This window comes from Perognathus longimembris, chromosome 1 (genome assembly GCF_023159225.1).
Source record: "Perognathus longimembris pacificus isolate PPM17 chromosome 1, ASM2315922v1, whole genome shotgun sequence".
In the NCBI taxonomy this organism is placed as follows: Eukaryota; Metazoa; Chordata; class Mammalia; order Rodentia; family Heteromyidae; genus Perognathus; species Perognathus longimembris.
The window spans coordinates 78989497-79015186 of record NC_063161.1 but is presented as its reverse complement, the minus strand read 5'-3'; the positions used below and the strand labels follow the sequence as shown (position 1 = coordinate 79015186).

At 47.9% G+C, this 25690-nt stretch overlaps 1 protein-coding gene and 1 long non-coding RNA gene across 4 annotated transcripts in view; one reads left to right on the top strand and one right to left on the bottom strand.

Moving 5' to 3' along the window:
• Nucleotides 1–15411: 15411 nt before the first annotated feature.
• The window catches only part of Sun1 (Sad1 and UNC84 domain containing 1), a 58565-nt gene continuing 48286 nt past the window's right edge, over nt 15412–25690 (top strand). For all 3 annotated transcript variants that reach the window (XM_048330663.1, XM_048330656.1, XM_048330647.1), the window contains exon 1: nt 15412–15502. The gene's annotated coding sequence lies outside the window, so the exon portion shown is untranslated. The remainder of the gene's footprint in view (nt 15503–25690) is intronic.
• LOC125339499 lies at nt 23508–24840 on the bottom strand. Its single transcript, XR_007208551.1, has 3 exons — nt 24541–24840; nt 23890–23907; nt 23508–23661 (listed from the first exon to the last, which is right to left on the bottom strand). It is a non-coding gene; the product is annotated as an uncharacterized LOC125339499 (long non-coding RNA).

Here is a 25690-nt window from a genome sequence, read left to right as displayed (position 1 = left end):
CTAGCACTCTACCACTTAAGCCAAAGTGTCACTTCCAGCTTTTTCTGTTTATATGGTACTGATGAATTAAACCCAGGGCTTCATGCTTGCTACGCTGGCACTCTACCACAAAGCCCATTCCCAGCCCTTATCTATGTTTTCTTAAGCATTTTTTTTTTTTTTTTTTTGCCAGTCCTGGGCCTTGGACTCAGGGCCTGAGCACTGTCCCTGGCTTCTTTTTGCTCAAGGCTAGCACTCTGCCACTTGAGCCACAGCGCCACTTCTGGCCGTTTTCTGTATATGTGGTGCTGGGGAATCGAACCCAGGGCCTCATGTATATGAGGCAAGCTCTCTTGCCACTAGGCCATATCCCCAGCCCAGCATATTTTTTTTTTTTTTTTCCCTGCCAGTCCTGGGCCTTGGACTCATGGCCTAAGCACTGTCCCTGGCTTCCTTTTGCTCAAGGCTATCACTCTGCCACTTGAGCCACAGCACCACTTCTGGCCATTTTCTATATATGTGGTGCTGGGGAATCGAACCTATGGCTTCATGTATACGAGGCAAGCTCTCTTGCCACTAGGCCATATTCCCAGTCCCTATCTATGTTTTCTTAATAGCTTGGATTATATAGTCAATTATCAGCCTTCATTGCCTGCTTTATTTTTGTTAGGGTCTTGGGGACTTGAAATCAGGCCCTGAGCACAGTCCTTGAGCTTTTTTGCTCAAAGCTAGCACTCTCCCACTTAAACCACAGCTCCACTTCAGCTTTTTGAGTAGTTTATTCAAGGTAGGAGTTATGAAGACTTTCCTGTTTGGCCTATCTTAAAACCATGATCCTCCTATCTCAGCCTCCTAAGTAGCTAGGTGTGAACCGCTGGCTCACACCTGTAAGATGTAGTCTTATTCAACTGGTTTTGAACTTTCAGTCCTCCTGACTTTGCCTCATAAATAGCTGCCCCAATTTTAGTTTTGAATGTGTGTGTGCGTATGCGTGTGTGTGTGTGTGTGTGAGAGAGAGAGAGGCCTTAGTGCTGCCTCAGCTTTTGTGCTCAAGGCTACCAGTTGAGCCACACTTGAAGCTTTTTGCTGGTTCACTGGAGATACGAATCTTTTGGATTTGTCTTCTTGGGACTGCCTTTGAATGATAGTCTTCAGGTTTCAGCCTCCTGAATAGCTAGGATTACAGGTATGAGCCACCAGTGTCAGGCAAGTCTCTCTTTAGATCAATCTATTCACATTTAATTTTTATACAGTGAAACTGGTCCACTTTAAATGTGAATTTTGGTTATTTTTGGCAAGTATATAGTTATGCAATCAACCCAGGGGGATTTTTTTGTTCTGTTGTGGTTCTTCCTACCCTCAGCCCTTGCCCAGGGCAAACCACAAACCAGTGGCTCAAACCTGTCCTCTTACTCAAGAGGATGGGATCTGAGGATCTGTGGTTTGCAGTTTGAGACCTGTAGGACATCAGAGTCCATGAGACCCTTACCTCCAATTAACTACTATAAAAGCTGTAAGTGGAGCTATGGCTCAAGTGTTAGAGCACCAGTCTTGAGCAAAAGAAGCTCTGGTAGAGCACCCAGAACACACACACCAACCTTGTACCTTTGTCATGTTCTCATATTTAGCCTGCCTTTCATGCTGTCACCTTCCTTCCTGAGTCTGATCAATGTTGCCTCATGCTTTTCTAGACCATTAACATTTTTACTGCAGTGTGGTATACATTGAATGGATATACCACAATTTTTTTTGTCCATTCACCCAGCTGATGGATGCTTGGGTTTTCCAGCTCCAGTTTCAATAATGTTACTGTAAGCATTTGAGTGCAAGTCCTTTGGGTGGATGTAGGTGTTTAAGTTGGACTAAATCTAGGATTTGAACTCCTGCAGGGCAAACCTTAAGCCTACATTTAATTGTAACAAAGTGGGTCTTTCCAGCCAGTGTACTTTCCAGCACACTCTTATGGAGGGGCCCACTCAGGTGGCCCTGCAGACGGCCTTTACAGACACAGATACAGACACAGAAACAGATTGGTCAACCAAGCTCAGACATATACACCTATACCTCCGGAGATTTCTTTTCTTCACCTGGGCGTCTTCCCCCAAAATAGAAGGTGGTTATGTTGTGCCAAGTCGCAAGATCACCGAGACTCAGACATTTCCGAAATGCAAAAGCAAGGCAAGGCTTTATTTAAGCGAGCTGCAACTCGGGCCTCGTCCTACCCACAGACACAGCGGAGGTTAGGAGGAAGCCTCGAGCTGTGATTACACAGGCCTTATAAAGGCAAAGAACAAGGTTACAACAATCAGCTGTTCAAGCAAGCAAGATTAGGACACAGGTACAAATCTGATTGGCTCAGGGTTCGATTCTAAAATGGGGTTCACGTGGTAAAATGGGGTTCATGTGGTAAAGTGGGGCCTGACTTCAAAGTCTGGCACTTCATTTCCCCCTTTTTCTTTTTGGTACCTTGGGAGCCAATCATGGCTCCATTCTGTCCATTTCAATGGCTTGCATGTCTAGGGGATGACATAGAGGTAAGGCATGGGCCAGTAGGGCCCAATGTAGTAACCAAAGGGCTTGTCACAATTTCTTACAAGTACAGTTTCTGTACCTCTGTTTTGCATGCCTCTACTTTATCCTGCCCTCAGCTTCCCAAAAACAACTTGGTCCCTCGGTTTTAAAGGGGGGCTGATGGGTGAAGATCATCCATCTTCTGTAACTTCTTCAGGCTGACTCAGGGGCGTTGACCTTACCTAGCCAGGAACCTATAACTTTAGTCTACTTTACCAAGGGACTGCAGGATTACTGCAAACTGAAAATTAACTTTCAGCTATACAGACTTACCATTAGCTGTATAGTGTTTAGTATCCAAATGTAAGCAACAAAATAATACATAAACTTCTCAACTGTGCTCTAAGGGTCGGGTGGCTATACCCGTATTCCTGAGCAAGCCCTGAACTACCTAAAATAAAGGGGTCACCTCACTTTGGAGTGAGCTGCCAAAATAACTAACACTAGCCAGGGTAGTAAGGAAAGAAGGCAAAAAGAAAATTATAACAATATTCAGTCTAACTTTCTTTTCTTGAGGCGAAGGCGAAGCAGCTGAGTTGGGTGCTTGGAGACCTCCCATGTTCCACCACGGTAGTTGTCATCCAGGGCAAAGGGGTCAGCTGGCCTGGCGTGGAAGCAATGAACCCAAGTGGCGATGCCGTCTAGGGTTCCTTTCCACCGTGGTTCTTAGGATTTCAGTGCCCTGGTCTGAATAAATGGGGGGTAGGGACAGAAGCAGAATCATATCTTTTAGAGTCCAATTCATTTTCTCTACCTGTCCTGCACTCTGGGGTTTATAAGCACAATGCAATTTCCAATCCGTCCCCAGTGCTGCAGCTATTCCCTGACTTACTTTTGAGACGAAAGCCTGTCCATTGTCTGACCCAATGGTGGATGGGAAGCCATACCTGGGTAGGATTTCTTCCAGGATCTTCTTAGCCACTACATTCGCAGTCTCATGCTTTGTTGGATAGGCTTCAACCCATCCTGAAAAGGTGTCTACAAAAACTAGCAAATATTTGTAATTTCTGTGAAATCTACTTCCCAATACACGCCTGGCCTATTCCCACAGAGGCGAGCTCCTTTAGTAATCTGTTGATTGGGGGCATTGGCAAGCTGACAGGTCTTGCAATTTTTAACAGTATACCTTTGCAGGCCTTTAACAGATCTCAATAAGGACACAATCTCAGGTCTACAAGCTTTCTTTACTAAACAGATGTATGAGCTTAAAATTCTCACTGCCAGTCAGGGCTTTGAGTAAATGCGGGGGGTGAGATTTTAATCTGTCCTCTCATTTGACAAACTTACCCTTACTAACCACTATCACAGATGACTGGCAAATTCCTGCCCAGTAGACAGACATGGGCATTGGAAAGGCATGCTTATGAACTATTCTTCTAGGACTTCCCGGCTTTGATTAACTTTTGAAAGGCCAACAGTAGTGACTCTAGGATCTGACACCATCTCTGCCATCCAAGCAGTGGCTTACTGCCTCTGGATGCTCCATCACTTTTGTCCCAGGAGGAGTGACTTTCCACTGGACTTGGACTCAGGGCCTGAGTGCTGTCCCTCAGCTCTCCAGCTCAAGACTAGCACCGTACCACTTTTGAGCTCCACACCACTCCATTCCCAGCACTCTGCTGGCTGATTAGAGACAAGTCTCTCACAGGGACCTTTCTTTGCCCGGGCTGGCTTCAAACCGCAGATTCAGATCAATGAGTCTTATAAGGGGCCACTTTACTCCAATTATAAGCAACAAGGTGGTCCACACAGAAGTAGTTTTTAAGCATGCTCTCTTACCTGGAACTTATTAAGGGTCAGTATTAGAACTTGACAAACTTGTAGGAATCACCTGTGCTTCTCTGTGGGCCTGCTGGAAACTGTTACAAAAAACCTACAAAGAAGCTGGAATGGCAATTAAACATTTTGGTAGCCATAATTCTCCTTTTTTCACTTTGCAATAATTATTTAGGACAATTTTACTTCCAAATTTCTTATCTAGAAATGTATTCTTGATTTCCAAAGCCTCTTTAACACTAACACAACACTAACTTTTATCTGCATCGGAAAAACTGAAGCTCACAGGCAATCTGAAACCAGGTGCCGCCCTTTGCTTACGGGCTGCTTGTTTCAAAAGAGCCTCTTTTTTTTTTTTCTTCTTCAGTCCCAGTTACTGCATGGCATGAAGACCTTTGAATTTAAACTTAGTTTTGCATCATACTGCAGTCTTGAACATGTTCACACTCACACATGCACACACACATTTTCAAAAGATCTTAAAGCGCACTGAATAAGCATCGGCCGTACATTTTAAGACAAAAACCTTTAACAAATGATTTTAGCATTCTCCAGCCTCATTTTCCAGGGCTTGATAGTTTTAGTAAAACATTTTTAGTCTTAGTAAAACATTTTAGCGCACCAAACAATTTTCTGCTTAAGAAGGCTGGGTGGGGGTCCCCCTAGAGTTCTTTTTTGCGGACATTCTCACTGATTGATTGTGGGCTGTCACTTGTACATCTTTCCAGTGAGCTAAAGTCAAGTCCAGGGGAGTGGAAGGAACGTTCCCCATCATCCGTTTGTCAGTCAGGCACAGTGCAAGAAAGAAACACACAAAAATAATCACAGGCACAAAGACCAGACAACACTTACAGACAGACTTAGGGAGCCACGGCTTATAGGTTTGACTGTGTCTCTCCTGCCCCTGTGAGGAGGCAGACCACACAATCTCACTGTGCCTCTCCTGCCCCTGTGAGGGGGCAGACCACACAGTCTCACTGTGTCTCTCCTGCCCCTGTGAGGGGGCAGACCACACAGTCTTGAAGCTCTCTCTCTCCCGTTCCTGTGTAGGAGCGGGACCAGACAACCCCAAATATAGAGTGGACTAGACGGACACCCATTAGAAGGGCCTCTCGGTCCAGTCCTTCAGGTTCAGGGTAGTAGTGGGAAGCCTGAGCCCCCTGTGGAGGGCTTGAGGTGTCCCCCAAGTCCCCCAGGACTGCCCATATGAGTGTGTCCACTCCGGCTGGTCCTTCACTACCTACAGGTTCAGATTCAAGTGGCTCGCCTAAACAGAAAAAACTACAAATCACACAGACACAGACACACAGAATGAACTGCCCTATTTTCTTACCTTCGGAGTCTGGGGTCTCGGGGGTCTCTGGGGCCATCCCGGACGAAACCCCAAATGTTGTGCCAAGTCGCAAGACCACCACCAAAAAGACCACCGAGACTCAGACATTTCCGAAATGCAAAAGCAAGGCAAGGCTTTATTTAAGCGAGCTGCAACTCGGGCCTCGTCCTACCCACCGACACAGCGGAGGTTAGGAGGAAGCCTCGAGCTGTGATTACACAGGCCTTATAAAGGCAAAGAACAAGGTTACAACAATCAGCTGTTCAAGCAAGCAAGATTAGGACACAGGTACAAATCTGATTGGCTCAGGGTTCAATTCTAAAATGGGGTTCACGTGGTAAAATGGGGTTCATGTGGTAAAGTGGGGCCTGACTTCAAAGTCTGGCACTTCAGTTAAGGACTCTTCTCGGCCAATGCACCAAATGTAATGGGGGTCCCCCCAAGGGAGGGGACCACATTGTAAAGGGGTCTGAGGGGGGAGGGTGAAATCCCCCATCCCTCCAAGAGTCCACCACTCAGAGAAAGTCTCAAGTAAAAAGATGGATTTATTGGAGAAGTAAAAAGTATACTGACCGGCCAGGGTCACGTCACAGCCCAGACTCAGGAGCTGGGACCACGGCCGTAAAAAGCAGGCTGGCTGGCCAGGGTCACAGCCCAGACTCGGGAGCTGGGACCGTGTGCCCCCGCCCATGCTTGGGGTCGGGTTATAAAGGCATACACCACCTGGTCAAGCTTGCCACACGAAGGTGGCCAGTGAGGTTACAACACTTACAGAGAATGCCAGATCACTCTCAGGTGGCCAATGGAGTTACAATCTGCCTCATAGCAACTGTTTGAACCAACCTATCACTTTAGTTAGGCTTGGTGCATGGATTTGGCGGGGCTCACATGCAGGCGGATACACCTACTCATGGGAGGGCACAGGTTTAACCTTGAACGTTCCACTACTCAGGTGGTCAAGCAGTTTACACAATCTTATCACAGCCAAGGAACTTCCCTGGATAGGGCGGGGGATATCTTAGTGAAGATGGAGTGGGCTTCTGCTCTCTTTAACTAATCTGAGATGGAGTCAATCTGACACCCCTCAACAGCCAATGATGGTGCTGGCCAGATGTGACCTCCATATTACAGACATCAGGAGGCTTTCCCACAGACATGCAGAGTTCTGTTGCTCAAAATCCTCCCTCCCCCATCAATGCAATGGTGTGAGAAGAATAGCTTTTCTACCCAAGTAGTTTGCTTCCTATCTGTTAATCTTGAGAGAATTGTTTTTCTGAAGGGTTCTTGCTTTGGCCAGGTGGCTTGACCCTGGTTAGGCACATTTTAGTTGCTTACATCCTTTTCCTGAGCAGTTTAATTAAAACATCCTGTTAGAAGCTCTATGACTTTTAATTACATTCTGTTAAGCCATATCTTTTTGCAGCCTGTGAGCCTGAAAGCCACTGTGAGCAGAGGGGTGGGGCCTGCTGTTAGGGATAAAAAAAGGAGCAACCTGCCTGCTTTGTGAGCTTTCTTGCCAGAATTTTGGCCCATACTCACCCTTCTACAGAAGTAAACTTTGCCTTACCCAGTTCCTTTTGACATGTGACACTCAACATCCTGAACTATTTCTAACAGTGATCAGTTTTTAAATTTTAGCCATTTGGGGGCTGGGAATATGGCTTAGTGGTAGAGTGCTTGCCTTGAATGCATGAAACCCTGGGTTTGATTCCTCAGCACCACATATATAGAAAAAGCCAGAAGTGGCGCTGTGGCTCAAGTGGTAGAGTGCTAGCCTTGAGCAAAAAGAAGCCAGGGACAGTGCTCAGGCCCTGAGTCTTAAGTCCCAGTGTTGTGCCAAGTTGCAAGACCACCCCCAAGAAGACCACCGAGATTCAGACACTCCGAAATGCAAAAGCAAGGCAAGGCTTTATTTAACGAGCTGCCAACTCGGGCCTCGTCCTACCCACAGACACAGCGGAGATTAGGAGGAAGCCCCGAGCTGTGATTACACAGGGCTTATAAAGGCAAAGAACAAGGTTACAACAATCAGCTGTGCAAGCAAGATTAGAACACAGGTACAAATCTGATTGGCTCAGGGTTCGATTCTAAAATGGGGTTCACGTGGTGGGGCCTGACTTCAAAGTCTGGCACCTCACCAGGACTGGCAAAAAAACAACAAAAAATTTGTTTAGCCATTTTGATGGATATGTAGTGGGGTCTTCATGGTCTTTTAAATGGTATGTACCTCACAACTGATTCTGAACTCAAGGCTTTGCACTAGTGAAGCAGGTACCTTACGACCTGAGCAACACTTCCAGCCCATTTGCTTTTAGTTTGTTCTTCAGATATGTTCTTAGGCTAACTTTCCCAATCTGGCCATGAACAGTGATCCAACCTCCCAAACTCTGAGGTTACAGGAATACTCACTTGGCCTGGCCCAATGGGAATATTGAAAAGCCTCCTTTGTCTTTGAATGGCAGCGTTCCCTAGAAACAGTCCTTACTAGGTGAAAGGTCCTGCTTTAGCCAGGTGTCAAAGGCTCAGGCCTGTAATCCTAGCTACTCAGCTGAGATCTAAGGATCCTGGTTCAAAGCCAGCTTGGGCAGGAAAGTCCATGAGACTCTTTCTTTTTTTTTTTTTTTTTTTGCCAGTTGTGGGGCTTGAACTCAGGGCCTGAGCACTGTTCCTGAGCTTCTTTTTACTCAAGGCTAGTGCTCTACCACTTGAGCCACAGCACCACTTCCAGTGTTTTCTGTACATTTGATGCCGATGAATCAAACCCAGGGCTTCGTGCATGCCCAGGCAAGCACTCTACCACTAAGCCAGATTCCTAGTCCTCCATGAGACTCTTATCTTTAATTCCCTGAGTTTAAGCCAAAAAAAAAAAAAAAAAACCCCACACCTCAGATTGTTCAAGTGTATGTTTTGAAGAGGAGTCAAGATACACCTTAAATTGTTCAAATAGCAGAGTGTGTATGTTTTGAGAGTAATTGTGTACTGTTAATTTTTTTTCTTTTGACGTAGGGCTTGAATTCTGGGCTGGAACACTTCCCCTAAGCATTTTGCTCAAGACTAGCTAGCGCTCTACCACTTGGAGGTGCAGCTCTACATCTAGTTTTCTGGTGGTTAATTGGAGGTAAGAGCCTCACAGACTTTCCTGCCCAGGCTGGCTTTGAACCATGATCCTCAGACCCCAGCCTCCTGAATGGCTAGGATTACAGGTATGAGCCTCCAACACTCAGCTCTCAAAGTCTTTTAATGGCCACTTTATGTAAATGCATCCTACCAAATTAACCAATCATTAGTAGCTGTGAACCTGAGCCAGGCCAATCCAAGCAGAGGGGTAGGGACTACTGCATTAGCAATAAATAGAGGAAGCAGCCTGCCTGAAGTGTGTGCTTGCTTGCCAAATTTTTGGTTGATGGTGTACCCTTCTGCAGAATTAAATGTTGCCTATCCTATCAAACTGGAGTCCTTATTCCTACGGGATACCCCAACATTCCAAGCCATTTCTAATACCTAGTGTCTCCTTACAGAGGACAGGGGATTTGCTTGGATCTTTCAGGTGACTCTGTTACCTGCACAGCCTCTCAAGTGAGCAGAGGCTGGCAGGGAGCTAGCTCCATGTCCCAGCAGTCTCCCAGGCTTCCAGATTTGAAAGTTGTAGACTAGGTAGCTTGTTGGAGAGGGTGACACCCTGCATCAGACCCAGAAGGGAGCGAAGAGCTGTTGTCAAAGGCCTCCTTTTCTGGAGTAGGTGGTTCTGGCTCTTAAGCCAAGGCAACATGCCAGCTGCCATTTGTTCCCCTGGGTGTGTATGGGGAAGAGCAGTTGCTCCAGCCCTTGCTTGTTGAATCTCTGGGCTTCCAGACCTGTCCTCAGCCTTGGGCCCCAAGACATGCTGCCTCTGCTCAGTCTCTGGCTCCCTATTCTGAGCTGTGTGTCCTCCACTTACGCATCCTCCATGCTCCCCCTCACTCCCCCCCCCCCCCCCCCGCATTCAGTAGCTTTCACCGTGCCTAAATTTGTCTCTGCCTCTATCCTAGGCTTCCATCCTTTTCCCTCCACCTACTTTCTTCCTGTCTGTACTCTTCATGAACAAGGGCCAAAGGGAAAGCAAGGACTGGCCTGGGCCACTCTTGGGCTGAGCTCTGACCTGGGTCTATAGAAAAGTATTGTCCAGGTGCTGTCAGGTAGAAAAGCAGATTCAAACAGACGTGTCAACAGTATACACCAGAATAAGATACACATACACCTGTGTTCTGGGCAAAGCAGTAGGATGGTCACTAAAAATACTGAGGAGCCAGGCATTGGTGACTCATGCTTATAATCCTAGCTACTCAGGAGGCTGAGATTTGAGGCTTGAAGCCAGCCCAAGCAGGAAAGCCCATGAGATTCTGATCTCCAATTACCCACCAAAAAGAAAAAATCAGAAGTGGAGCTATGACTCAAGTGGTAGAGCACCAGCCTTGAGTAAAAAGGCTCAGGGATAGTTCCAGGCCCTGAGTTCAAGCCACAGGACTGGCAAAAAAAAAAAAAAAGGACATGGCCTCACACACTCACACTCTTTCTTGGCCCTTTCTCTCATGGATAGCACAACACTATCACTTGAGCTATAGCTCCACTTCTGGCTCTTTTGCTGGTTAATTGGAGATAGGAGTCTCAAAGACTTTCCTGCCTGGCTGGCTCCTCTCAGTCTCCTGAGCCACAGCAAGTGACTCCAACGTACAGTTTTCTGTGCTTTAAAATTGGTTTCCCTGAACATTTAGCTCATGATGACCTCCAATATGATTCTGAATGTTTAAAAACAGCCATTCTGGACAAGGATAGCCCACATGATGCATTTATAGATGCAAAGGGCCTGACTATCAAACAGTTGGTCAGCCAAAATAAGCTGTAGACACAAGTGGACGGGCATTTTTTTGAGAGCCGGAAATATCCGGCTAAACATCCACGTCTAAAATCCCAGGGCTGCTGGTGAGCGTGGGTGCTTTGCAGGAGTGAAGCTGGGTCACTAACAGTGGGTGGCACATTTGGCTGTGTTGCCTTCATTCTTTACATGAGGAAACACATATGCAAAGAGCCAGGGACAGTTTTCAGAGGCCACAGTGTGAAGATGTCCTGCTACATTGCTGGCCAGAAAGAAGCATGCCACTGTGGGTTTTTTGGTTTTAGTTTTTGTTACGGGGTAAGAAATTTAGGGAGTTCGAGGGAGTGGATTTCCCATCCCTCCCAAGAGTCCACCACTGAAAGACAGTCTCAAGCAAAAAGATGGATTTATTGGGGAAGCATAAAGGAAACTGACCGGCCAGGGATGCAGCATAGACTTGGGAGATGAAACTGCAACAGTGAAAAGCGGGCTGACTGTCCAGGGACACAGTGCAGACTCAGGTGCTAACACAGTGACCCCGAGCAGTCCTCAAATTGGGGTTTATAAAGGTAAAAGCATAGCACAGATGTAGGGGGTTGACGTAGGGGGTAGAGCAAACAACAAACAAGTTAAACAAGCCATTTACAAAAGCAGATTTTTTGGGTCAGTTTGACCTAATCTACTCCCCTCAACATTTCCTACTATGTTTCCCTAGTCAAGATGGAGTCAGCTGTATTCCCTATAGCAGTTTTTTTTGTTTGTTTGTTTGTTTTTTTGCCAGTCCTGGGGCTTGGACTCAGGGCCTGAGCACTGTCCCTGGCTTCTTTTTGCTCAAGGCTAGCACTCTGCCACTTGAGCCACAGCGCCACTTCTGGCCATTTTCTGTATATGTGGTTCTGGGGAATCGAACCCAGGGCCTCATGTATATGAGACAGGCACTCTTGCCACTAGGCCATATCCCCAGCCCCCTACAGCAGTTTTGTGTGTTTGTAGGACTTGAACTCAGGGCCTGTCAAGCTCCTTCAGCTTCTCTGCTCAAGGCTGGTGCTCTATCACTCTTAAGTTGCAGTTCCACTTCCAGTTTTTTGAGGTTAACTGGAGATAAGAGCCCCACAAACTTTACTGGTGGGGCTGCCAATCCTCCAGAACAGCTTTTTGAATAGCTAGGATACAGGTGTGAACCAAGAACATCCATCTAATCACTTTCTTTTTAACTCGGGGCCTGAGCACTGTCCCTGGCTTCTTTTTGCTCAAGGTAGCTCTCTACCACTTGAGCCACAGTGCCACTTCCTTTTTCTATATATGTGGTGCTGATGAATCAAACCCAGGGCTTCATTTATATGAGGCTCACACTCTACCACTAGGCCACATTCCCAGCCCCTCTAATCACTTTTTAAAATTGGATAGAAGCATTTGTTAGGTTTTTAAAGTAGGTAGCCGGTAAAGGAGAATGCCACGCGGTATTCAGGCAGGAGAGAAAGTTTATTACCGAACTGCTGGCCTGTGGCCAAGATGATCCATGGCCAGAGAGAAGGGAGAGAGAGAGGGCGCGACCCCCACCCAGCCCTGCTTTATCTAGGGCAGGGGCAAGGGGTGTGGCCAGGTGGATTAGGATGTGACCTCAGGGAAAGGGGAGGTAACTGCCTCCGGGTCTGCAGGTTACCCAGGTAACTGGGTGGAGACTTAATGAGGTGGGGGCATCTGCTTGGAGCCCTCCAGGAGGGACCTTACAACATTGTCATTGAATAGGTAGGTTCCTTGCATTTTTATTCTCCTTTTCAAGCCTCACTCATTAGAAAAAGACTCATAAATTAACCATTTGCAAGAAATCTTGTCAAGTGAGAGATCCACCTTAATGAGATGGTGTGAGTCTGTAATCCTAGCTACTAGATCAGGAAGACTGAGGTTTATCTCAGTCTGCACAAAATCAGTGATGCCAGGGCCAATGGCTCACCTCTAATCCTAACTACTCAGGAGGCTGAACTCAGAGGAGTGCAGTTGGAAGCCAGCCTAGGCAGGAAACTTCATGCAACTTTTATCTCCGATTACACAGCAAAAAGCCAGAAGTGGAACTCTGGCTCAAGTGGTAGAGCACCAGCCTTGAGTGGAAAAGGCTAAAGGACAGTGCCCAAGCCCTGATTTCAGACATGCACACACCTAAGAATTAGTAACACCCACCTCTACAAGCCTAACAGTGAATGTTATCTGTAGTCCCTGCTGGGTAGGTGGCCTTTGACCCAAGGGTTGTGGTTTAAGGCTGGCCCCAGGCAAAACTAGAGACCCTATCTAAAAAATAAGTTATCTGAGTGCTGCTGGCTCACACATCTAATCCCAGATACGGAAGAGGCTGAGGTCGGAGAATCTTAGTTTGAAGCCAGCCTGATCCGTAAAGTCCTTGAGATTATCTCCAATTAACCAATAAAACCCACAAGCGGACTTGTGGCCAAGTGGCAGAGCGCCAGCCTTGATTGAAAAAGCTAAGGGACAAGTGCCCAGGACCTGAGTTCAAGCCCCAGTACTGGCACAAAAGAAGGAAGAAGAAAGGAGAAGGGGGATAAAAGAAAAAAGAGGAGAAAGAAGGAAAGAGGAGGAAAGAAGAAACAATAACCAGCAGTGACACAATGGTGAGCATTCGTATGTAGTGTGGGTTGCTGAAAAGGTTGGCAGAGATTGGCTCAGCTCTGGGACTTGTTCCTCTCACTCCTCTGGGAGTATACCCCCCACCCCACCCATGGCCACAGGGCACTGCCACAGGGTGGGTGGAAACTACTTCCCTTCTAGTACTTTCCCTGCCTAGAACAGGAGCCTGAAGCCAGAAAGAGGGAGATCTAGGCCCAGCAGAAGAGAAGTCAAATCATTTCCTTAGGAGAAAGGGATTTCCTAAGGCAGGAGGCAGCCCCCAGGAATTTTCCATGGGAATTTTCCTTTCCAAACTCTACAGGCTCAGCCTTTTGATTTTCCTGCCACACCTACACCCACCACACCCCAATCCGGAGGGCTCTTAGCCTGTCCTACTTTACAGGGCTGGAGTCTGGTTCATCCCTTCTTTCTTTTTTGTGCCAGTGCAGGGGCTTGAACTAAAAGCGTCATGCTCCTATTCAGCTCTCTTGGTCTCCACCACTTGAGCCATGCCTCCACCCCAGCATTTTTTTCTGGTTAATTGGAGTTTCCAGGACTTTCCTTCCTTGGCTGCCTTCACACCATGATCTTCAGATCTCAGCCTCCTGAGTAGTTTACAAATGTGAGCCACTGCACCCGGCTCCATCTGCTTCTTGTTCCCATTTCTTCATAGTATACCCCATATACCAAATACATAAAGAATGCTGAACTGGACTCCAAAGTGGACAAGGTGGTGGCCAGCCAGCATGGTCAGCATGAGATACCAGTAGGGACAGTAGGGAGGGTCCAACCGCCTGTCAGAATCTTCCCTCAAGCAGAATGGACTGAGTAGTGTTGTGCCAAGTCGCAAGACCACCACCAAGAAGACCACCGAGACTCAGACATTCCGAAATGCAACAGCAAGGCAAGACTTTATTCAAGCGGGCCGTGGCCCGGACCTTACTGCGATTATACAGAGCTTATAAAGGCAAAAGACAAAGTTACAGCAATCAGGTGTTTAAGCAAGCAAGATTACGGGTACAAATCTGATTGGCTCAGGGCTCGAGGTATTCTAGGGGCGGTTAGAGTTAAGCATTCCCAGTCGTTAAGAGTTCTCGACCGGCTGGGCCCTAATAAGCTTGTCCTGGGTTTGCTCACAGAGCCTGCTTATTTTCAGGTTCACGTGGTAAAGTGGGGTTCGCGTGGTAAAGTGGGGCCTGACTTCAAAGTCTGGCACTTCAGTAGCATCTCTGATTCAGGCTTGGACTAGCAACAGATGGATCACCTAAGCAAATGCACTATTTAAAAAAGCCAAAGTTTGTGTAGCCAAACGATAATTCAGAAAAAAAAGTCCACAGGCACCTGCCTTTCCGTTTATAAGAGGCTTCATTCAGAACAGTTTAAATGCAAACAACCTGGCAATCAGTCCTTCAGCTGTTTCTCCTATCAGCAAACCAGGGCCCTTGGAGCCTGCAGAGCCAGACAGTGGCCCTGTGGGGTTTCACAAACACAGAGACACACCCACGTTCCCTGACAGTGGAGTAGGGCATTTGCCAGAGACCCAGTGACTAAGAAGCCTTAAATACCTACTCTCCAGTTCTTATAGGAAACAAACAAAAAACTTTTGCAGACTCAACTAGTGAACAGAACAGACCAACAGACTGTGAAATACTCACCCCACATGGTGGGGGGGGGATCAACTACATGCAACAGACTGGACCTCAAAAGTTGCAGCAAGCCAGACCACCAGTGGCTGATGCCTGTATTCCTATCAGGAGGCTAAGATCTGAAGATCTCGGTTTGAAGCTAGCCTGGGAAGGGAAGTTTGTGACATTCTCCTCTCCAATTAGCCAGCAAAAAGCCACAAATAGAGGTGTAGCTCAGGTGATAGTGTGCCAGCCTTGAGTGGACAAGGCTAAGGGGCAGGGCCTTGCGAGGGTCCTTCCCAGAGCTGGGACCGCCCCTCCCCAAGATGCCACCCCGCCCCAGGTCCGATCCCAGTCCCCTCCCGGGGAGGTGGCCCCTCTCCAGCCGTGGTCCCAGTCCGAAATGCTACCCCTCCCTCCCGAAGACGAGAGCAGAGGCGGCCGTGGGGCGCTGACCCCGACGCCCGAGGCGAAACGTCGCCCTCCCCAGGGCGCGGCCGCCACACCTCGTGACGCAATCCAGGCCCCGCCCTCTCCCCCCTCTCCAGCGCCCGTTCTCTCCAGCGCCCGCGGAGGAAATCCACCTCCTTATTGGTCCAGAGCTTTAGGTACCTCGTTCGGTATTGGTGAACGCCTGTATCGTTTCCGCCCCCTGCCCCGGAGCGGCGTGTGATTGGCTGGCGGTCTGGGGCCTCCGTACCCGGCCTGGGCGGCGCGGATGAGGCCTGAGGCGGCGGCGCGAGGCAGGTGAGCTTGGGCGGTCGACCGGGGGAGGGAGCTGGGGAATGGAGGGGTAGGGGGGAAACACTGGGTCGACCCCGGGGACCAGGTACGTCGCGTCCGCGGAGGTGGCGGGAACAAGCCGCGCTCCGAGACCGCCTGAGCTGCCAAAGGCCGCCGCCGCCCCCGACCCTCCTGGCACCGCTTTGGCAGCCAGGCCGCGCCGCCCTCCGGTGCCCCAGTCAATACTCCTGTGCCCGGCACCCCCAACGTCCGTCGAGTGTCCCCCCCCCCCCCCCCGTACCGCCTCCGGTGCCCCAAGTCTCCTTAACCCCCATCCCCGAGCCCGGTGCGCAGGCGCAGTCAGCCCCGCGGGCGCTCCCTGCCTGCGCTCAGGTGCCGCAGGTGCCCGGCGGGGCACTGGGCGGGGTGACGTGTGCGGGGACCCCGGCCGCAGGCCTGGGGGCCGCGGCAAGTCCCCGGAGCGACCTTCCTTGGTCCCTGGCCCAGCGCCCCGGGCGTTTTTGCCGAGTTTGTCCGGCGCCCGCTCGGTTGCGCGGGTCCCGCCGCGGTTATCAAACGGTCGTTAGCTTGGAGGAGCGGGGTTTTGTTTTGTTTCCAGTTGTTTCTCCAACCGTCTCCTGCTCATGGCTTCTTGGCTGTCGCAGGTCAGGGCTGGCAGATTTGGGCCAGGGTCCGATCTCATTTGCATTCGGTTCCACTTGCTGGGACGGCGACCCGCTTTTTTTTTTCTTTTCCCTCTCCGGCACGTGCGTTGTCTTGTATTTTAATTCGACTTTCTCCTCGAGTTTTCCCTCCCCACGCCCTTCCCTTTTGAAAACAAGTCCTTACTTTTGGATGCTGCGGTCTGCTGGCTCCCACGTGTCGTTTGGTCTGGTGGTTTGTTGGTACCGTAGTACCTGGGTTGCAGGGGGAAGAGAGGTGTGTGAACCCAAGTCGGGGTGCTCCGCTTGCCTTGTGCCCGTGAACCCCGGACCCCCACCACCTGTCGGCTCTGGAAGACACTTCTCTGTGTGTGTGTGTGTGTGTGTGTGTGTACACGTGTGTGTACGTGTGTACTCAGAATCTGGGCGCTGCCCCTTTAGCTTTTTCTTCCAAAGCTGAAGCTCTGACACTTGAGCCACAGCTCCACTTCCAGCATTTTGTGAGTATTTAGGATTCTAGGCGTGAGGCACCAGCACCTGACTAACTGGTGGGTTTTTGAGGTGGTGCTTTTTGTGTTAAAATACACACGAAGTTGACCATTGAGTTCATTTTCAGCTGTTGAGTTGGGCAGCATTCAGTACTTTTGTGGTGTTGTGCAACTATCATCATTATCTAGTTCTAAAACTCTTCACCATTCAGAACTGAAACCCACAACCACTCAACAGGTCCTCCCATTTTCCTTCCCCCACAATGGGATTAGCTCCTTATCTCCTTCCTGCCCCTGACCTTTTCCTCCTCTGAACATTTTATATTCATGGATAGGTAGCTCTGTGACTGGCTGCTTTCATTTAATACGGTGTCCTCAGGTTCATGCTGTAGCAAGTAGCATGCGCCTGTACTTGTTCCTTCGTGTGGTGTTTATGTGCTAGACTTTTCTGGTGCAGGCATCTGTCCATGAGCTTTGGTGTACGTATTTGCTTGATCACCTAGAGTATACTCCAGACAACAACAAAACGCTCATGCTTTTGTTGTCACACATGAGGATCTTTAGCAAAGTTTGATGTTATGTGAAGAGTCTTGTAATTTTATTGCCATGGTCTAAATACCTCCCAGATTTGGTGTGGGACTGAGACATGAGGTGGCTAAGCAATGAGGACTGTTTCCAGTGGATGCATTAGGGCCTCAGAAAAGCTGTAGAAAACAAGCTGGCTCTTCCACCCTCTGCTGTGTACAGATAAACAAGAGCCTTGACACTCGTGTTATTCCCAATACTAGGGAGGTGGGAGGGGAGAGTCACAAATTTGAGACCAAATTTGAGCCTGGCTACATGATGAATTAAAGATGGCCTTGATTACATGGTGAGACCCTGTCAAAACGAATAACAGCTCCAGAGAGAAATGGAGTAACTGTGACTTCTCAGTGAAGAAGGCAGCTACTGGTGGCCAGAGAGGCTAAGGTTCAGATTGAACAGAGGCTGCTAAATAGGAGACCCAAAAGTGGTTGTTACAGGGTTAAAAATAAGGTTTCGTTGTAGAGTTCATTTAAGTATGCTGTGTGGTAGAGGATTGGGGCATTCTCTGGCATGTGGGAACTTGGTCCTTATGTTTTGAAATCAGTGTGATTCCCATAACTTTTTTGAGTTTTCTACCATTTTGTTTTCATTGCATGTGAATTTGAAGATGGGCTTTTTTCCATACCTATGAGAATGGCTGTTGGGATTTTGATGCTGCTGTACATGGTGAATCTGTAGATCATTTTGGCCATTGAGGTGCTTATTAGTCTTGGAATTCATGGAAGTTTGCCTTTTTCACTTCTTGCAACAGTTTTGTGGTTTTCAGTCTTGTCTAAGCCTTGTAAACTTGCTTTATTCTTAAGGTTTTTTTTTTATTCCCTTATGGTACTGCAAAAGGGATTGTTATTAATTCACTTTCACATTCATTGGGTCTTGTTCAGAGGAACAACTGGCTCTTGTGTGTTGGCCTTGTGCTCTAACTTTGCTGCATTTGTTTAGTATCTAATAGTTCATTTCTCTGGGGCTTTAGGTTTCTGCATATGAGGTCATGTCATCCAAGGTTGTTTTATTCCTTCTGATTTCTATGCCTTTTTATCCTTTTTCTTGAATAATTGTTATAGCTCAACCATTCAAGACAAACGTCAGTACAGCAGTGGTGACTGGACATCCTCGTCTTGTTCTGGATCTTAGGGGAAGCTTGCAGTCTCTGAGTGCGAGTTTGGTATTAGCCATGGGTGCCCTGTCATGTTGCCGAAGTTCTCTTCTATTCCTGGGATTTTGTTTGTTTTTGTTTTTCTGGTTAATTATTCTCTCTCCCTCCATTCTTTTATTTTTGAATATTTATTTATTGAGACAAGGTCTTAGCCTAAATAGCCCAGGCTGACCTGGACTTGGTATCCTCCCACTGCTGGCTAGTTGAGTATTTTGTCATAACGGGATGTGGGCATTCTCCAGTGTGTTTTCTGCACCCATTGAGGCGATCAGGCATGGGCGCAGTCTTGCCTAAGTGCATCTTCAGTAGACCATGAGGCTCTCGTTCTTCCTTCATTTCAGTTCCATCTGATCCCCTCACTTCCCTGGGGTCAGTTGGTACCACCAGTTCTTGAGTTTTTGGGAATCCTCGGGCGAAAAGTGGATGCTTGTCAGCATTCCACACTGCAAGCCGATCGTGAGCCTTTTCTGGCTTTCAGTTTTCTCTCATCTAACTTCTAAACTTCCTTGCTTTGGCTTTCTTTTCTTTTTGTTCTCAAGGATTTATGTCTTTAAGAAAACAACCTTTTTACAAAGGGGCATCTGGAAGATACTAGAATCTGAGGTCCTTGTTTAGCACAGCATTTTTAACTGGAGATTCCTGGGTGACCTATTTTCAAAGAATGTCGTTATTTAATGGAGTGTGTTGTCAGCTCATAACCGATGTCTCCTCGTCCTGAATTTATGACAACCAAAAGGCTCCCTCAGCCAGGCACAAGGCTCTCGTCTGTTATCCTAGGTAATCTAGAGGCTGAGCTCTAAGGAACATGGTTTAAAGTTAGCCCAGGCCAATGAATCTGAGAGATTATCTTCAGTTAACCAGCAGAAAGCTGGAGGAGGGGGTGTAGCTCAAGTGTTAGAGCACAGGCCTTAAAGAAAAAGGCCAAGAAAAAAAATGAAAGGCCCTGAGTTTAAAACCCAGGACGTTCCCTCCACACTGCCTAGTGCTGAGCCTGGAGCAGAGCTGGGAGGGTGATCCTGCTACCTGCTGCCCCTTGTTAACTGGCTGAGGATTGAACCCAGAGCCATACCCCCCAGCCCTTTTGGTTTGTGCTTGAGCTGTTTTCTGACCCCCAGGTCCTCCTGTTCTCTGCCCTTTGCCTCTTGAGAAACTGGTGAGCACACACTCATTCTTTTCCCCTTGCCCTGAGTTTGGAGTGCACTGAAGTTTAGGATTGCTTACTCAGTTGATTTCCCAGAATCTGTGTGTGCTGGCTCTGCATTTGAAGCCAGTCATTTCCACTGGGCCAAAATAAGCCAGGGAGTAACAGATGAGAAATACAGCATATGATATTGCACCTTATAACAGTGTGTATTTGTAATTATATGTTATAATTGGCTCTACTTCAGTAAACAACTTGCATAACTGGTCGGCTTCCCAGCTTGCATTTGCCCCTTATAGTCAGCAGACTGGTTAGGTGGGCCCTCTGATCGATTGTATAAGGAATGGCTGCTGTTGGGAATTTTAGTGTTGGAGACAAGACCTCTGTGACAGTTGCTTTGACCTTTGTGCAGAGTCAAACAGAGACAGAGTGCATCCACTACCACAGTGGTTCCCTGCAGGCAGTGAAAGGACCCTGGGGACAAAGCAGCCCCTGTCTGGCTGCCTAGTCTTTCTCCTTAGTTTTGCTTATTTATTTTGGAGGTACTGGGGTTTGAACTGGTGCCTTGAGCTTATTTTGATTTTTTTCCCCAGTACCAGAACAGTGCAAGGCCAATCTGGAGAAGGTGTGGGTAAGATGTGTTACTGCCCTGCTTCCACCTGGGTTACAGCTGCAACAAAGCAGCCTCCTACACGTAGGAGGAAGAGCAAACAGGACTTGAGTGTACCATCCCCTTCCCGTTTCTCCTATGGTTGTATCACACTTGGGCTGTGGCGTTTCTAGGGTACCACCAGATGAAGAAAGTGCAGATAATTTCAGCCTAACAGCATAGTACACCTCACATGACTGCACATGCCTCCATCCTGGACACTCAAGGTTCTGGGTATCCCACCAAGAGAAAACGCCTCGAGGAGGAGCACTAGATGGGTCTCTCCCCAGCTGGGAGACACTTGGAGGTGGGCTCAGCTGATCTTCAGGGTGTGCTAGGTCAGCTTGGATATAACCAGAGCCAGAGGATGGGGACGGGTCAGGGAAGAAGGTGGCAGTCCAGACAGGAGGATGTACACTGCAAGGGCAGAGTTGAAGAGGAACATGGGGGTGGGTAGGATATGAGGAGGGGAAAGCCAGCATGTAGACCAAGGTGATCTGGGACCCTGAGGAGGAAGTAGTGGGAGTTCATGGGAGTGAATTAGGCTGATCTGTCAGATCACATTTTCTGAAGGATTGGCTTGAGGGCAAACCATGAGCTGGGAGGTTGATCTGAGCACTTGTAGGGGAGCTGGCCAAAATGGAAGATGGGGACAGGTGTGAAGGCAACCACAGCCTTCTGGGTTTACTTAGACAGGGGAATGTATATAACTTGTGGGTGGGCCTTTAGGAAACACCCGATACAAAGTAAAACCAGAAGCTGGACCCCATATACAAAGGAACTACAGATGGATTAAATAAGTTATTTATATATGAGGTGACATCTAAAAGCCTTAAAAGCAAGTAGTGGGCTGGTATGGCCTGTTCTTGGGTCTTGGTGAGAGACACCTTTCTAGGAGCAGGATGAGCCTGGGACAGCAGTCCAGGTGGTCAGCTCTTCTAGGTCAAGTGAGCAACAAAAGTATGCCTGACATGTGTATCAGGCCAATATCTTAACATTTGTTGTGGCTTTTGATGACAACAGGAAGAGATGAAGTCCCTGAAAGGATAAGGAATATAATATGGTACCAGAAGTGTGGTTCAAACAGTAAGGTGCCAGCCAGAAGGAGCAAGCTGAGCAAGAGTGAGAGGCTCTGAGTTCAAGCCCTGGTATCAAGACAAAAAAGAAAAAACATAGTACATTATCAGCCAGATCCTAGCTACTCAAGAGACTGTGATCTAGGATTGTAGTTTGAAACCAGCAGCCTGGGCACATTGGAGGGATGGCTCAGGTGGTAGAGTGCCAGCCATTATAATGGGAGCAAGCCAATGGAGAACTTCAGGCACTGAATTCAAGTCCAACCTTTTGCTGGCTGTTGAGAGATGAGTCACCAGTAGATTTGTTTACCATGTTTCTTCTCAGGTTCCAGCCTCCTAAATAATTATTTGTAGGTGTAAGCCACTGGTAACTGGCTTAATTTTTTATTTTTAGTCTGCAAGAAAAATACTCCTAGGTTATTTAGTTTGAACAGTTTTTAAGCACAGTACTTACATAAACATTTAGTACTGACTGTTTGTACAGAATCTCACCATGTAGCCCAGGCTGATCTCTTATTCTTTATTTTCCCACATCAGGTTCCCAAGTGCTAGGATTACAGGCAGTGCCACAGTGCCAAGCCCAAAGTGTTTTATAGCACTGATTTCACAAATTTTGGCATGTACTTAGAGAACTGCCTGATAGTAGCCTAGCTGCTGTTGAAAACCAAGCTGGAGCTGGGCACCCATGGTTCACACCTGTAATCCTAGCTACTCTGGAGGCTGACATCTGAGGATCACTATGTGATTTGAAGCCAGCCTGGCCATGAAAGTCCATAAGACTCTTTGTTTGTTTGTTTGTTGTTGTTTTTGCCAGTCCTGGGCCTTGGACTCAGGGCCTGAGCACTGTCCCTGGCTTCTTTTTGCTCAAGGGTAGCATTCTGCCACTTGAGTCACAGCGCCACTTCTGGCCATTTTCTGTATATGTGGTGCTGGGGAATCGAACCCAGGGCTTCAAGTATACGAGGCAAGTGCCTTTGCCACTAGGCCATATCCCCAGCCCCCATAAGACTCTTATCTTTGATAAACCACTCAAAAACCATAAGTGACACTGTGGCTCAAAGTGGTAGAGTACCAGCGTTGAGCAAAACTGCTCAGAGACAGTGCCCAGGCCCTGAGTTCAAGCCCCATGACCAACAAAAAGAAAACCAAGCTAGGACTGATGGCTCTTGTTGGCTTCTGCAGGCCCTCCATGTAGCCTGTGTTATAAGTATGCAATGGCCCTTGGCACAGAAAAGGTTCCCTTGCCGCTGCCCCAGACAGGTCAGGATCCAGGTTAAGTGTCTTCCTGGAAGGGTTTGAGGAAGAGAGAGCCCACCCACCTACTGTGGGTCTGGTGTGGGCTAGAGCTCAGTGCTCTGAGGGAAAAGGCCGGTGACAGAAGGCGTGCTTGGTGGAGAACTAGAGAAAGCCTGTGGTCCCCCGCTGTCAGACTCCAGTCATAGGGGCTCGGTCTTGTGGTGAGGTGCCAAGTCATTTGAAGGGGGACATGCTGTCATCTCCCTGTGGAAGGTGTCTGGCCCCCCTGCGGTGACAGCGTACCACATTGGTCACTGCACTAGCCACAGGGCTCCTCATGCCCTATCCTCGGGTGGAAGGAAGTACCACCCCAATTTTAAAGCTTGATGTTTTCAGCTTTCTCTGGACAACAGATTGTGCACTGATTTTATTTCAGAGTCCTTGTTTTATTCTGTTCCTTAGCTTTGTGCCATTTGCTTGAAGCTATTTTCAGCCTTATGTAGCTTGCATGTATTGAGTTTTTTTTTCAGGCATTTTCTAGATTGCTGGGAGGTGACTGGGGACATTCTGAGCAGTGGATTTGCTGGTCCTCAGGCTTGAACTCGAGGCCTGAGCTATGTGTATGCTCAAGACTAGCACTCTACCACTTGAGCCATTGCTCCACTCCTGGCTTTTTGTTGTTACTTGGAGATAAGAGATAATTGGGGATAAAAGGACTTTTCTGCCCAGGCTAGTTTTAACCCACAAGTCTCAGATCTTAGCCTCCTGAGTAGCTAGGATTATAGTAAGCCACTGGCACCTGGCTACAAATGGTGTTTTGACCAGATGGTGTTTTGACCAACGTTTTTAAGGACTAAAGTTTTTTTGTTGTTGTTGGTTGTGGTTGAACTCAGGGCCTGGGCGTTGTTCCTGAGCCTCTTTGTGCTCAAGGCTGGTGCTTTACCACTTGAGCCACAGTGCCATTTCTGGTTTCTGAGTGGTTAGTTGGAGATAAAAGTCTCATGGGGACTTTCTGCCTGGGCTGGCTTCGACCCATGATCCTCAGATCTCAGTCTCATGAGTAGATAGTATTGCAGGTATGAGTCCCTGGCGCCCGTCCAGACTAAGCTTTATGTTTTTATTCCCACTATTTCATGTGGAAATTGTCTTAACACAGGAGAAACCCAGGATCATTTTAGAAGATCTTGATGTACCTTGACTCTTTGTTTTTTTTTTTTTTTTTTTGGCCAGTCCTGGGCCTTGGACTCAGGGCCTGAGCGCTGTCCCTGGCTTCTTCCCGCTCAAGGCTAGCACTCTGCCACTTGAGCCACAGCGCCACTTCTGGCCGTTTTCTGCATATGTGGTGCTGGGGAATCGAACCTAGGACCTCATGTATCCAAGGCAGGCACTCTTGCCACTAGGCTATATCCCCAGCCCTGTACCTTGACTCTTGAAGATACCTCATCAGATCTGTTTATTTGTTTTGTTTTTGTTGCCAGTCCTGGGGCGTGGACTCATGGCCTGAGCACTGTCCTTAGCTTCTTTTTGCTCAAGGCTAGTACTCTACCTCTTGAGCCATGGAGCCACTTCTGGCTTTTTTCTTTTTTTTTTTTTTTCCACAAAGGTTTATTAGTGGGGCCATAGTTCCCACGGGAGAGGGAGCTACATGGCATCTGTACCCTATCCAGGTGGTAGCTTCTCTCTTTGGGGGTAAAGGGGAAGTAGTTAGGTAGTGAGTAGGAGTGGCTCATTAGGTATGGGTGGGTCTGGGGTCTAGTGGGAGGAGCTGAGGACCTGAGGCTAGGGAAATGCTAACATTCCCCCATTTGTTGTTTATTAATAACAGAGGGAGGGGTACCAGGCTGGGAGTATGGGCGGAGGTTGTTTCTTCTGGAACTACTTCCTGCTGAAAAGGGGCGAAGTAGTCAGGAGTCCCTGATTCGTTATTTGGCCTGGTACCGCCTAAGAACTATTTGACAGTTGGGTTGGTAAAATCTGGCTTTTTTCTATATATGTGGTGCTGAGGAATCGAACCCAGGGCTTCATGTATACGAGGTGAGCACTTTACCACTAGGCCATATTCCCAGCCCTACCTCATCAGATCTGAAAGGAAGTTTGTACCTGAACAGGTTATCTCTCCTTCCCTGTCATTGATATTGTGTTTTCTTGGCCAGTGGTCAACACTGTCTCCCTAACTTGGAAGGCAGAGCTACTTTTCCACCTATGAACATTTATCTTGGCCCCATGTCTCAAGCACTCAGCTGACACCTGAGAATTTGGGCCACAGGGTACACTGAGCTGAGGCAGGCCCAGCTCTGGTTTCTGTATCCTGCACTAAGTTGGGCTCAGGGTGTTGTTACCTTCCTGAAGCCCAAGACATTCAGGAGGGGTGATTGTGAACAAGATCACACAGGGTTTGAGGCCTGGGCAGGCAGCAGAAGGGCTTGAAGATAGACCTCTTGCCTTGTCACCTGTGCATCAAACATCTATGGACCGTCTGGGTTGAAAACTTTTATTAGTGTTCTGATAATAAATGTAGACCAGGTCTCCTGTGACTCTCTCAGACTAGTTATTTGAAGAAGAGCTATTTGACAGGTTGGCTCTGAGCCTCAATTCCAGATCTCAGCCTCCTGAGTAACTAGGATTATAGGTGTGTGCCAGTGGCACCTGGTTTTTTTTTTTTTTTTAATTTAAAGGCTGGATTATATAACTTTATTCCACAAAATAATTTATAGTTCATAAGTTTCCCTATGCATGGCCATATTGTCATCCATCTTACATGCTTTATTTCATTTAGTACTCTTTTTTTTTTGGCCAGTCCTGGGCCTTGGACTCAGGGCCTGAGCACTGTCCCTGGCTTCTTCCCGCTCAAGGATAGCACTCTGCCCCCTGAGCCACAGCGCCCCTCCTGGCCATTTTCCATCTATGTGGTGCTGGGGAATCGAACTGAGAGCTTCATGTGTAGGAGGCAAGCGCTCTTGCCACTAGGCCATATTCCCAGCCCCATTTAGTACCCTTTTTAAGTTTTCATTTGGGCTAGGTGCTAGTAGCTCATGCCTTTAATTGTAGCTTCTCAAGAAACAGAGACCTGAGGATCAACTTGAAGTCAACCTGGACAGGAAAGTCTGTGAGACTTATTTACAATTTAACACCAAGAAGTGGAGCTGTCAATATAGACCTACCCTATGACCCAGCCATACCACTCCTAGGCATCTATCCTAAACAGCAAAACCCAAGATACCA